Genomic DNA, 13,379 nt, shown 5'->3' on the forward strand with positions numbered 1-13,379 from the left:
CAATCTTTTCTTATTGGCTTGTTCACTTATGCAAGGTTTATACAACTTTTGTATAGTGAAGGTCCCAAATCTAGTACAATAAATGCTAGAAATATATGATTACTATAAATATATGATTACTATAAATTGCCTTTACACTAGCAGAATGCATATGCTTCATCTCCAGGGCTGTTGCAATTATCCTATCTCTCTGGCACTTCCTTATAATCTCTAAAACAGTTCTGACTCACCTATACAATTACTTCAAGGCATCTCCTCCAAAAACTGATACTGAATCCACGGAACTAGTAGAGAATATCAAGCTACTGTTCCAAGTGTTGAAACAAATTCAAGAGGGTAAAGAACTAGACAAGCACACGATCCTCAAATTGGAGATTGTGGAATCCAAATTTTTAGGACATAATAACACTGAAAAAGATCAACCTATCCAAAATGCTGTAGTCTCTGTATTACCGATTGTGGACAGAACAGCAATCAGAACAACAATCAGAGCATGAATCAGAACCAGAAGTAGACCAAGAGCCAGTAAACAATCAGATGTTACGCAAAATTTTATACCCAAATGATTATCCCAATCCCAATCACTTAGAAGAATCATCTGTAAATAATTATGACAATGAAAAAGAATCAATAAAAGAAGATGACACAACATTTGATTTATAATCAATACCAGATCTAGACACTGATAATGATGAATACATGACAAGCACAAAGACTTATTCATGAACTCTTTTGTTACCTATACTCATCTTTATTAAAATCAAAAGAAAAAAGGAAAGAGAAAATTATTCCCTTATTACAATGGTCAAAAGAATGCTGAATGTGACACACCAAGAGACTGGATCAGACCTTTACAAAGTACTGGAGAGAAGAAGCACAGGATTCAAGGTAAGAGCCAGTCAATTCAATGCCACATAAACGTTTAGCCTGCCATTAGAAGATTGAGTTAAGAACAAACAACTGAAAGATTAAATATTCTAGCTTCCTATTGTTAACTTGGAAATAACACAGAACTACTAAAGTAGTCTGACAAACCTTCAGGAATAGAGATAAGGGTCTATAGTTTCAGCCACCACTCAAGAGTCCGGCCCCACATAACCACACAGGGTCTACATCCTGGGTGTTGTGGGGTACTAGAGGTGAATCCCCAGGGTTCAGGAAGGATACCTTTTACAATAATGTAAGACTCTGTTAACTTAAAAAAACGCGGGACTATTAAATAGTCATAAAACCACTCTTTAATCAAGGGAAAGGGGGATGAGGGCTACTTGGCCTCTTATGCAGAGATGCGCCTTGTGCAGAGTCTAAATGAACACTGCTTCACTCTGCTCCCTGATCCCCCTGGGACTGCCACAGCGCTAGATGACGACTCCTAGGAACAAAGGAAATATACCATTTGGGAAGATCCAGGGGCTGGGGAAGATGATTGACATTATACTGACAGGATACAATCAAGCTAGAGAAAAGGGATCATAGCTAGAGGCTAGGGTGTAGGGGAAAGGGACTGCTTACACAATGGATACTAAAGGATGGTCCCTGCCCAGGTGTGTCTTCCTGGGTAAGGGTCTCAGATACAATGGGGAAGACTACCCAAGACAAAAGGGTATTAAGCATTTACCCTGGGGTCCATTATTCAGTCTGCCACAGCTAGCCTGAGATTCCATTCAGGGTGGATTCTCAGGAGGAACAGGGAACAAGCACAAGCTTTTGGGGTCTCCAACCTACAAACTATTTCTAAACTTGGGGTTCATCATACCTCACTAAGCTACAAGTTTGGGAACTCTAGATTCCATGTCGACAACTCCAAGGTAATGTCGAATCTGGCCAGAAGGATAGCATAGGTGGAACTGCAAGATGGGGAGCTGCTCCTTGGGAGGACAGAATGAATGGAAAAGCTGTCCCCTACATGACATCAATTCTGGGACTTTTATACTGTTTACAACAGTGGGGACGTGATTCTGTGTCACAGTGAAGATGTGGTTCTAGTGTGGTAAATACTCAGGCATTTGGGGGGGGGGCGGGGTTTGGTCATCTGACCATGTCTGCCTAGAGACTTAGGAGGTAACCCTCCTAGTTTTGGGGACAGATGGATACTTGAGATATAACTTGATGATATCAAGTTGGTGTATCTCTCTCTTTCCATCTAAAGGACAATCCAAGGAGGATAATTTTCTCTGGGTCTTATAGGACCATATGATAGCATCTTTTGATTATTGTATAAAATAATATGAACATAAAGTCAGAAACTGAGAAAAAGTACATGACATTGGGAAAGATAAAAATTTTTCTATTTTCTTCAAGTTGTTTGTAATCATTGGTGTTTTCATGGCATATGTGAAAAGGTGATAGTTTTTCACAGAGTTTTGTTTTTTCTTTTCCTTCCTCTTTTTGGGAAAAATACTATATGGGATGACTCCAGGGAATGAGACACCTGTTTTATCCTATCTGTGAAGCCTGGGTTTTTCCAAGAGGATTACTTCTATCAAGACCTGTTTGCCAGTATTGACCAAGCTGTGGTGACACATTTCAGTGGTGGACACTAAATGTCAATAAGCCTAGCTCAATCTCCAATACTGAATTAACTGGCAGTGGCCCTGAACAGCATTGAGGATCAGCTGAAGTCAACATCCAATGGATATATGTGAGATCTCTGACTACAACTGAACCTGTTATTCTAGTAGTTAGATTAGTAATCAGAGTAGACCTCTTCATCCCTCCATTCCCTGAGTTACCTTTAGACCTAGAGGCAGTTTCTCCTACTTTCCTCCACTCCCAGTCCTAGTTTTGTTATTAAACCCTTTTACATAAAGCTTCCTTGTTCTTCTCCTTTCCCAGATACCTTTACTGATAAGTTGAACCCACTGTGAGTTATAAGTTGTGTATCCTGGTTTTATTCATCTGTTTATTATCCAGCTATTCCCCAGCTTAGTGTGTGTTACCTGAATGTATTTCCTTTAATCAGTTATCTCTCCACTGTACCCCATTCTAGCTGAGGGACTCAATTTAACCCCTTAGCATTACATGTGTCTCCCTAACTACTTTAACATAACCAATCTTATGAATTGACAATGCCAGATTTGTAAAAATATTTTCATTTCTTTTTCTTTCTAGTGAGCAATATTCTATTATAATGGCTTTCATTACATCACAACACTTAACTTCCAGTAATATAGATCACCCCTTAGAAAAATATGTGGAATTATGGTGATTTTCTAATTTAAGTCTTCTGTGGTCACAATTTCCTCTCCTTTTTACCTGTTTAAAAAATTATTTTAAAAAAATTCTCTACAAAAAAAGTGACACAGCTTGTAAAGTATAGTGAAATATTTTTCGTGTAGTAAAAGTTGTTCATAAAGGCAGTTTGTAGTATAAGTAGAACAAACACGGATTCTGGAGCCAACAGATCTGCATTCAAATCTCTCCTCTTTCAGTGGAGTTTATTTGTCACCAGTGAGCAAGTCCTTTAACCTCCCTAGACCTCAGTTTTCTCATCTATAAAATGAGTTGGGGAGGGCATCCAACTACAAGACCTCTGAGATTTCCCATAGCTGTAGATTTCTAATCCTAAAATCAAATCGTAACTTGGTAAAGTCAATATTTTCAGATACTATTAATTTGCAGTAATTGTTTTCATTAAAAGATAGAGTTAAAGGACAAGAATTGATGAAGACTTGGAGATTTGAATCCTAACCAAAATAGAATGGGAATAAATGAATTTGTAAATTGTATAACATTCTGTTAGAATCTGATAGCTAGAAATGCATTTGGCTATACTTTTACTCTTTGAAAAATAGAAGAAATTCAGGGGGTTCTACTACTGTTACTATTACTGTCTAGTGTTAAATATGTTCAAATTCAGTTGTGGTAACATATGAAATTGTAACAATTGGCTTTCAAGTCTAAGTCATAAGATGGAGTTGTTATCAAAGATAAGTATTCATTTCAGAGGGGGATTTAAAAAGAGGGAAACAATCCTAACTGACCTTGCACATCATATGACAGTGGATTAAGGAGTCTTGAAGTGAAAGGATGTAGCAATGTCAAAAAGTTTTTTTAAATGGTGAGCATGCACTTTGCAACTGTTTGTACTGAAAGAATATCAGTGCACTAAAGATAATTTCTAAAGGTTTTGTACTTTCCAGCTAGAAACTTCCCTCTTTTCTCTTGCTGATCTTTAAAAAAAAAAAGTTTGGTAGAGCAAAGCCTACTGCTAGCTGTTCCCAAATTTGGGATATATAATGTCGGCATTACTGTTTAATAGTGTCACATATACAATTAAGTTTAAAAAACAGCAATTAACATTTTTCTTGAAAAGAAGGGCCAGGAGACTTCTCAGTGGAGAATGCTAACTCAAAATTATCAATCTCAATTTTACTATTAAAATCGGTGAGCCATTAATGTGAGAGACTCTAAATGTTTAGTGAATTGGGAACTCAGAAGCACTGTGCCCACTCAATTGTGACTTCACTAAAACATTTGAGACTTCCTAACAATTAATCAGAATTTTCCACAATTGCCTCAAGATATCAACGATTTATATTTGAATGGTGCTTTAGAGGTCATTCGATCTATATCCTTTATTTTGCAGCTGGGGAAAGCAAAGTAAAAAAAACCAAAACGGGTTAAGTGAAGGTCTTAAGTTAATGAAAGTGAGTAGCAGAGTACTGATTTAAACACAAGTTCTTTTCACATTCCTACTTTCCAGTGCTTTGCCAGTCAAGGTCTTCCAAGCATGATCTGGGACGTTGCAGTACTTTTTCAGTTGTTTTGTTGTTGTTGTTGTTGTTGTTAAGGTTTCCGTTAGAATTAATGACCTCTGACAATGTATTTATTGGTTCCAAAGCGATAAGGGCTCGGCAAGTGACTTTCCCAGGGTCACACAGCTAGGAATAGTCCGAGTTCACATTTGAACCCAAGATCTCCGGCTCAGGCTCTCTATTCACTGAGCTACCTCTCTGCTCCTCCCCTCCCCTCCCCCGCCCCTTTTGATTCTAAAATTCTACGAAATTTCAAGTGAATGGGCACCTGCAAATAAGATAATTATTACAATTCATCGAGCGTGTTCAAACTCTTCTCTAGTTCCTAGACATCACTATCCAGCCCGAGGCTGCATTCTCCCTTTTTCACAGGCTATACCTTGCCCATCCAGAAACTCTAGCGGCTCTTCGCTTCTCCACCAAACCCTAAGTGGGTGGGGAAGAATCTCCCTCTCCTATTGGCTGCCTTAAATGTCACTTCGTTATTTGCTGTTTGGATAGCAACCAAAGGGTAAATGAAACTTCAGGAGGCTCGTTCCGTGCTGGAACCATGATTGGTAGTTACTAAGGCCAAAGGGCGGCCTGCCAGCCACCTGGTGAAACCCGTTTTGGGTCAGCCTTGCCAGAGGAACGAGTTCCTTTTTCAGGCAAGGGATGGGAACTATTCCTCAAAGTCAAAGCAAAGCAGGATCGGAGGTTGGTTCTGAGTTCTGAATCAGGGAGGCGACAGCTTAGATCAAACAAGCTTAGCTCAACACCCAGAAGCCCTCTTCTAGAATTCCTTTTTTTGTTTTCGTTTTTCAAAGAATTACAATGGTCTCAGCATCAGTGACCAAGTAAGGAGGTAAGACGTACAATTCCTTTGCGGCTTGTTAGCCGACTATGGCTGTAGGATGCCCTATCCTTCATTTCCCATTCACCAAAAGTCAATTCACATCCCTGCTGCCTGGGCCCTTCTGTCACTGATGTTCATTTCCGATTCAGGAGCGTTTTTTCCCCTTTGCATCAGTCGGGGGTGGGGCTTCCCTGCCTGCTTTCCATTGGCTGGTCGGGGGCGGCCCCAGCTCGGGCTCAGTGGGGTTCCTGCGGGGCGGGGGCGGATCGGTGCTGCAGAAGGGAGAAGTTCCTCGAATCCAGGTCCGCCGGGAACGCTCGGCACTTGACCCCGGGGCCCCCAGCGGCGCTGGTGGCGACTAGAATCGCCTACCTCCCCTTCCCGGCGAGGCCACAGAGAAGGTGCGGTGGGAACGGAAGCGTGCGGGCCGGGGAGAGGGGCTGGGATGGCCCACCTTGTCTTTGCATGTCGGGAGGCCGATCTCCGCCCCGAGGAGATGCAGATGGTGCTGCGCTGGGCGCCCTGGGTGCTTCCCTGCCCGCCTGCTCTGGCCCGGCGCGAGTCGAGACGTTTGGCGGGAGCGGGGAAAAGGGCAGCCAGCAGGGGGACGGGAGCACTAGGGCACGAGGGCACGGCCCCCAGCCGCGCGGCCGCATTGCTCCGGGAAGTCTCCTCCTGCCTCGTCTCGGAGACAGCGCGGCCGCTGCTCTGCCGGTCCGGGGCCTGCTTCAGGGATTCCCTAGAACCATCTGCCCACACAGCCGATCCACGCCTGCTTCCTAGGCCTCCTCGGTGGCACTTTTCTTTCCTAGAGGCTCCAAAGGTAGAGAGCTGAGATCCGGAGGCCGAGAGAACCCGGAGTCTGTAGAAGGAAGGCTCCGCCGCCCTTCTCTGCGCTCCATCCCGGGCTGCGGGAGACTGACGTGGGCAGGTGGCTGCCTCTGGGCTCAAGCTAGGCTGCCCGGCCCCGGGGGAGGAAGGCGATTGCTGTTTATGCGGGACCCTCCACTCTGTAAGAGCATTGAGGCAACAGCAGTGAGGGAAACGAGGAATTTAGCAGGGGCAAAGCCATTCTTTTTTCTTTTTTCCACGCCCTGCACCCTTTTTTCTTATTTTTAACTCTCTCACCCTTTCTTTTTCTCTCCTTCCCTCTTCCTTTTTTGAAACCCTTACCCTCTTTCCTAGAATCAAAAGAATCAATTGGTTCGGAGGCAGAAGAGTGGTAAGAGTTAGGCAACAGGGCTTAAGTGACTTGCCCAGGGTCACACAGTTAGGAAGTGTCTGAGGTGCAATATTTTTATCTTAAAATAAGATAAATTTTAACGCTGTTGGAAATATGTTTTTAAAAAGTGAAGTATTTTTTTGAAGTTTACATCTTTGAAATAGCAATTCTTGACAGTAATTCTTCAATGTGTCTCCATGGTGGTGAAGGTTCCAAATTAATAATAACCATGTACTCACCTCATCCTCATTGTGATGGAGGGGTGATATTAAAGAAGGCTGAGAGTGCTTTGAACTTCTTAAGATTGTGCTTAAAAGCCCACAAAAGCTGCCCTTTTGACTTATTTTTAAAAATTTGGAAACCTAGTTTGAATCAAGGCTCAAGTTGAAGACAGTGCCTGCCTTTTCAAAAAATAAACTTTTTTTTTTTTTAAACCCTTACCTTCCGTTTTGGAGTCAATACAGTGTATTGGCTCCAAGGCAGAAGAGTGGTAAGGGTAGGCAATGGGGGTCAAGTGACTTGCCCAGGGTCACACAGCTGGTAAGTGCCTGAGGCCAGATTTGAACCTAGGACCTCCCCTCTCTAGGCCTGGCTCTCAATCCACTGAGCTACCCAGCTGCCCCCCCAAAATAAACTTTGAATGTTGTTGAATCACTGCAGCATTAATCAACATAGTGAGGGATAAAAATAAAATCGTAGTGACAGCTTTGCTATCTATAGTCATCATCCTGCAATGTCAGAATGAAGCATTGTCTTCTTTATTTTTCTTTTGTCTAAATGTTTTCATTTGTTGGTAACCTTCCTCTGCCCTTATTTTCTTAACTCTTAAATTTTCTTAACATTTTTTAACTGCCCTTTCAGCCCTGTTTTCACTTAACTCTGCATTATTTGATAGTCCCAACTTTTTAGAATGATTGATTGATTGATTAGGGGCAGCTAAGTGGCACAGTGGATAGAAAGCCAGGCCTAGAGAAGGGAGATTCTGGGTTCACATCCGACCTCAGACACTTTCAGATGTGTGACCCTAAGCAAAACACTTAACCCCAAATGCCTAGCCCTTACCACTCCAGAACTGATACTTAGTATTGATTCTAAGATAAAAGGTAAAGATTGAAAAAAAATAAACAAGAATGATTGAATGAGTAATGCTACTCAGCACCTGTTTTCATCATACTCTGAAATGCTAGATTAACAAGTTAAAACATTGAATATAGAAAAAAAGACATTTTTAAGTTAAATTTAGTGATTAAAATTTGGACTTGCTCTGATGCATAAAAAATAAATATTTTGCATAATCTTCACAGATTATTATCACATAACTTACTGTTTAGCAAATACTCACTTTTTGTGAAAAGGTTTGTAGAGTCACTAAAAAAGCAACTATAGATAGTTTAAGACACTAATTTTACAGATGAAAAATCGAGACTGAAAGATGTTGAGGTGGTAGAGGGCAGCATGGCTAGTAAATGGCTGAGGCTGGATTTGAACTCTGATCATCTTGATTCCAGGCAGGCCTAGCTCTCTGTCCTCTGTGCTATGCTGTGCTGTGCTGAATTGTTTCAAGAAAACAAGCAGTTTTTAAATTTTCTATTTGGACTGTGACATATGTTATCCATAAAGATGAATTGTGTTAATGTAGGTATTTTCAATGTTACAAATATAACAGAGAAGCCTTTAAAAGACTTTTATCTTGCTAAGGGGTCATAACAGTATTTTCACTGAATATAATGCTCACTTTATGAGCTGAAGTAGCAGATAGCAGTTGAATGATTTTAGTATCCACTAAATAAATGGTTCATGGGTTGCTCCAGAGCTATATGCAGAAAACTTTTCATTCACTCTTGATTCCTGATCCGAGCGATCAGGCCCATTCTTAAATTTTGCTTCTAGGGGTATTTCAGCATTTGGGATATCTAATTCCATTTGTTTTTTTTTACTATTAGGATCCTGAAAGTCAAAAAGGCAAGTGCCATTCATTAAAACTAAAGGAAAAGAATAGCAATGTTTTCTTAATTTTTTGCTTATAACTTTAAGTAGAGTGCCAGCATGGAAAGCATTGAATAGTTACAAAGTATTAGAAATGATGGAAATTTATTCCAAATATTTTTCAAAGATCTGGGGAAAGAAAGAAGAGCAAACTTTTTTGGCCTACCTCCCCCTTTTCCAGAAAAAAAATACTTGGCGCCCTTGGAAACTAATTTTTTTACATTTTAATAGCAATTAATAGGAAATATAAATGCACCTGTAGCCATCACCGCCCTACCTGGATCGCTGCAGCACCCACCAGGAGGCAGTGGAGCCCACTTTGGGAATCACTGGTCTAGAGACTAGTGTACCTTTTAAGAGGGGAAGTACTTTTTAGAGAATGTCATCATCCTGAAAAGTAGCAAACAGTAGAGGGAAGAGAACCTGTTTTGGAGTCAAGTGAGACCTGGGTTCAAATCCATCCTTTGATACTTAGCAGCTGTGTGACTACTGGAAAATCTCTTAGCTTCTAAGTGTTCCCTGCCATGAAATGGGGATAGTAATACTATAGGATATTCACCATAGGTAGGTTGTTCTGAGAATCAAATGAGAATGTTTGTAAAGAGCTTTGAAAATCTTAGCCATGCAGATGTCAACTGTTTTATTCCATTTATGCTATGGTAGCAAGTATCAGTCTGCAAGAGAAAAGAAAAATGTGTTTCCCTTAGGCTGTGCTATTTGCCAAAAAATTTTATTAATGCCTTTTGCTTTTTGTATTTACAGTTATTTTGCACACACAAACAACCCTACCTTGTAAAAAATGAAAAACAATTGAATAAAACCATCTGACAAAGCATTAAAATTCAGAACTTGGGCCCCACATCTCGGCCCTAGAGGAGAGAAGTGTGTTGCAGCATCTGTGTGCAGCATCTGCATCGTAGGATCAAGATTGGTTATTGTAATTAATCTCAGTTTAGCTGCCTATTAGCATTATTTTCATTTATGTTACTCCTGTCATGTGTATTTTATTTCTTTATTTGCTTTGTATCAATTCTTATAAATTTTCCATGATTTTTCCTTTCCTTCCTGCTCCTCCTCCTTCTCTTCTTCTCTCCCCCTCCACTGCTCCCCAGGGCATTATCTAACAAACAGCTATGTATATAAGGATTATGTCTTTCATGTTTCCACTTCTCAGTTTATTCTCTGGAGTTGGCATTCTTCCAATATTAAATCTGTAGCTGTATATAATGTTCTCTTGGATCTATTCATTCTTCATTATCTCACATCGTTCTTTCTAAGCTTTTAAAAAAATAATCTGCTCATCATTTCTTATGGCACAGTAATATTCCATTACAATCATATACCACAATTTGTTTAGTCCACTTATGGGCAAACTATGGCCCGCGGGCCAGATGTGGCCCCCTAAAATGTTCTATCTGGATGCGAGACATTATTCCTAATCTGACAATACAGTGAGTAGGATATAATACAATGAAACCTCAAAAGAGTTGCCTTAGAAACAGATTGACAGATGAGCATTTCCTTTCCTTTGGCCCCCGCTTTAAAAAGTTTGCCCATCACTGGTTTAGTCATTCCCCAATTGATGGGCATCCCTTCAATTTCCAATTCTTTGCCTCTACAAAGAGAGCTGCTATCAATATTTTGGAACATATAGGTAGGTTCTTTTCCTTTTGCCCTTGGGAAAGAGACTAGCCAGGGTATCACTAGCTCTAAGGGTATACACAGTTTTATAGGTCTCTGGTTGTATGTTCTTTTCTTTTTTTTAACCATTTATTAATATTCATTTTTAACATGGTTACATGATTCATGCTCCTACTTTCCCCTTCACCCCCCGCACTCCCCCCCACCCATGGCCGATGCACATTTCCACTGGTTTTAACATGTGTCATTGATCAAGACCTATTTCCAAATTATTGATAGTTGCATTGGTGTGGTAGTTTCTAGTCTACATCCCCAATCATGTCTGCCTCAACCCATGTGTTCAAATAGTTGCTTTTCTTCTGTGTTTCCTCTCCTGCAGTTCTTCCTCTGAATGTGGGTAGTGTTCTTTACCCTCAGAGCTGTCTTGTGTCATTGTATTGCTGCTGGTACAGAAGTCCATTACATTCGATTTTACCACAGTGTATCAGTCTCTGTGTACAATGTTCTTCTGGCTCTGCTCCTTTCGCTCTGCATCAATTCCTGGAGGTCTTTCCAGTTCACATGGAATTCCTCCAGTTTATAATTCCTTTGAGCACAAGAGTATTCCATCACCAGCATATACTACAATTTGTTCAGTCATTCCCCAATTGAAGGGCATACCCTAATTTTCCAGTTTTTTTGCCACCACAAATAGCGCAGCTATAAATATTTTTGTACAAGTCTGTTTATCTATGATCTCTTTGGGGTACAAACCCAACAATGATATGGCTGGATCAAAGGGCAGGCATTCTTTTATAGCCCTTTGAGCATAGTTCCAAATTGCCATCCAGAATGGTTGGATCAGTTCACAACTCCACCAGCAATGCATTAATGTCCCAATTTTGCCACATCCCCTCCAACATTCATTATTCTCCCCTTCTTTTATTTTAGCCAATCTGCTAGGTGTGAGGTGATACCTCAGAGTTGTTTTGATTTGCATTTCTCTAATTATTAGAGATTTAGAACACTTTCTCATGTGCTTATTGATACTTTTGATTTCTTTACCTGAAAATTGTCTATTCATGTCTCTTGCCCATTTATCAATTGGGAAATGGCTTGATTTTTTATACAATTGATTTAACTCCTTGTATATTTGAGTAATTAGACCCCTGACAGAGTTTTTTGTTATAAAGATTCTTTCCCAATTTGTTGTTTCCCTTCTGATTTTGACTGCATTGTTTTTGTTTGTACAAAAGCTTTTTAGTTTAATATAATCAAAACCATTTAATTTACATTTTGTAATTTTCTCTAACTCTTTCTTGGTTTTAAAATCTTTCCTTTCCTAGAGATCTGACAAGTATACTATTCTGTGTTCACTTAATTTATTTATAGTTTCCCTCTTTATATTCAAGTCATTCACCCATTCTGAGTTTATCTTGGTGTAGGGTGTGAGATGTTGATCTAAACCTCATCTCTCCCATATTGTTTTCCAAATTTCCCAGCAGTTTTTGTCAAATAGTGGTTTCATGTCCCAAAAGTTGGGCTCTTTGGGTTTATCCTACACTGTCTTGCTGACGTCATTTACCCCAAGCCTATTCCACTGATCCTCCCTTCTGTCTCTTAGCCAGTACCATATTGTTTTGATGACTGCTGCTTTATAGTATAGTTTAATATCTGGTACTGCTAGGCCCCCTTCCTTCACATTTTTTCCCATTATTTCCCTTGATATTCTTGATCTTTTGTTATTCCAAATGAAATTTGTTACAGTTTTTCCTATGTATGTTCTTTTTTTAAGGAAATTGTTAAATGTTTGTTTTGAGATCACAATACCCCACTACATATCTAGTGAACCTTCCCTTGTAATAAAGAAAAACGAGCAAAACCAATCAATAACAGTTACTGCTGCTGACAGTACATGCAACTGGAAGGCCCCAATTTCTCCAAGGAAAGGATAAAAGTACATTTCCTTGAGTTTGGGGATAATGATTGTTTACTTACATGGAATTTGGATTGTAGAGTCATTTTCTATTACACTGTTGTCATCATTCCTATCATTTTCCTGTCTCTACTTATTTCACTCTATCTCATTTCAGACGCATTTTCCAAGTTTTTTTTTAAAAACCAGACAAGATTTCTTCAGTATAGAATTTCTGGTGAGGAAATGGAGAGCAGTGCCTCTGAAACTTGGAGTCTTGGAGAATTGCCTAGGATAGTGAAGGGTTAAGTAACTTGCCCAGGGTCACACAGCTCAAGTTTCTCTGAATTCTTCATATTTATAATTTCTTATATTACATTAACATTCCATTATATTGATTTATCATAATTTGTTCTACCATCTCTCTGGGCTGTGCAGAGCTCTGAATTCTCAGATCAGCTAATCTAAAGTGAAATTCCCAAATGAGCCATTGAGGTTGCAGCACTAAAGATACAGAAGGCTATATTCAGGCTTGGTGCTCACCTCTCCCCACCCCCCACCCCGGGGGAGACTAGATAAGGGTGTTAGTAGCAAAAGTACCCACCTGGGCTGATGGCTACTGATGATAGTTACTTCATATCAGTTTGTGTGAGCACCAGCTATCATTCCACATTTCCCTTTATCTCTCCACTTGCTTTAGTTGTTGAGAGAAATAAATGACCTTTAGCATGCTTCTTGGGGGAAAACAATAGAACTTTTGCTTGAGTTTACAACTTTCCCTAGGAGATACACATGTATAAATATATGTGCACATATATATTGATATATTTATAATCTACCCACATGTGTGTAAATATGCATATATATAGCTATATATTTATACCTATATGTATTTATATGTGTGTGTGTGTGGGGGGTATATTAGTGTTGACCTAGAGGGACTTCAAAGGGATGCTAAGGTTAGGGAGAAAAGGGGCCTCAACTTACTAAAATACCCAAATATAGATGTATATTCATGTGTACGTTCTATTCCAAGTGTTACTG

At 39.9% G+C, this 13,379-nt stretch overlaps 1 protein-coding gene across 1 annotated transcript in view; it reads left to right on the plus strand.

Annotated features, from left to right (window-relative positions):
- The first annotated feature begins 5,411 nt into the window (after positions 1-5,411).
- Positions 5,412-13,379, plus strand: part of PPM1K (protein phosphatase, Mg2+/Mn2+ dependent 1K) — a 29,129-nt gene continuing 21,161 nt past the window's right edge. Inside the window, exon 1 of the mRNA XM_044680545.1 lies at positions 5,412-5,601. The gene's annotated coding sequence lies outside the window, so the exon portion shown is untranslated. The remainder of the gene's footprint in view (positions 5,602-13,379) is intronic.

This window comes from Gracilinanus agilis, chromosome 6 (assembly GCF_016433145.1).
Source record: "Gracilinanus agilis isolate LMUSP501 chromosome 6, AgileGrace, whole genome shotgun sequence".
Classification (NCBI taxonomy): domain Eukaryota; kingdom Metazoa; phylum Chordata; class Mammalia; order Didelphimorphia; family Didelphidae; genus Gracilinanus; species Gracilinanus agilis.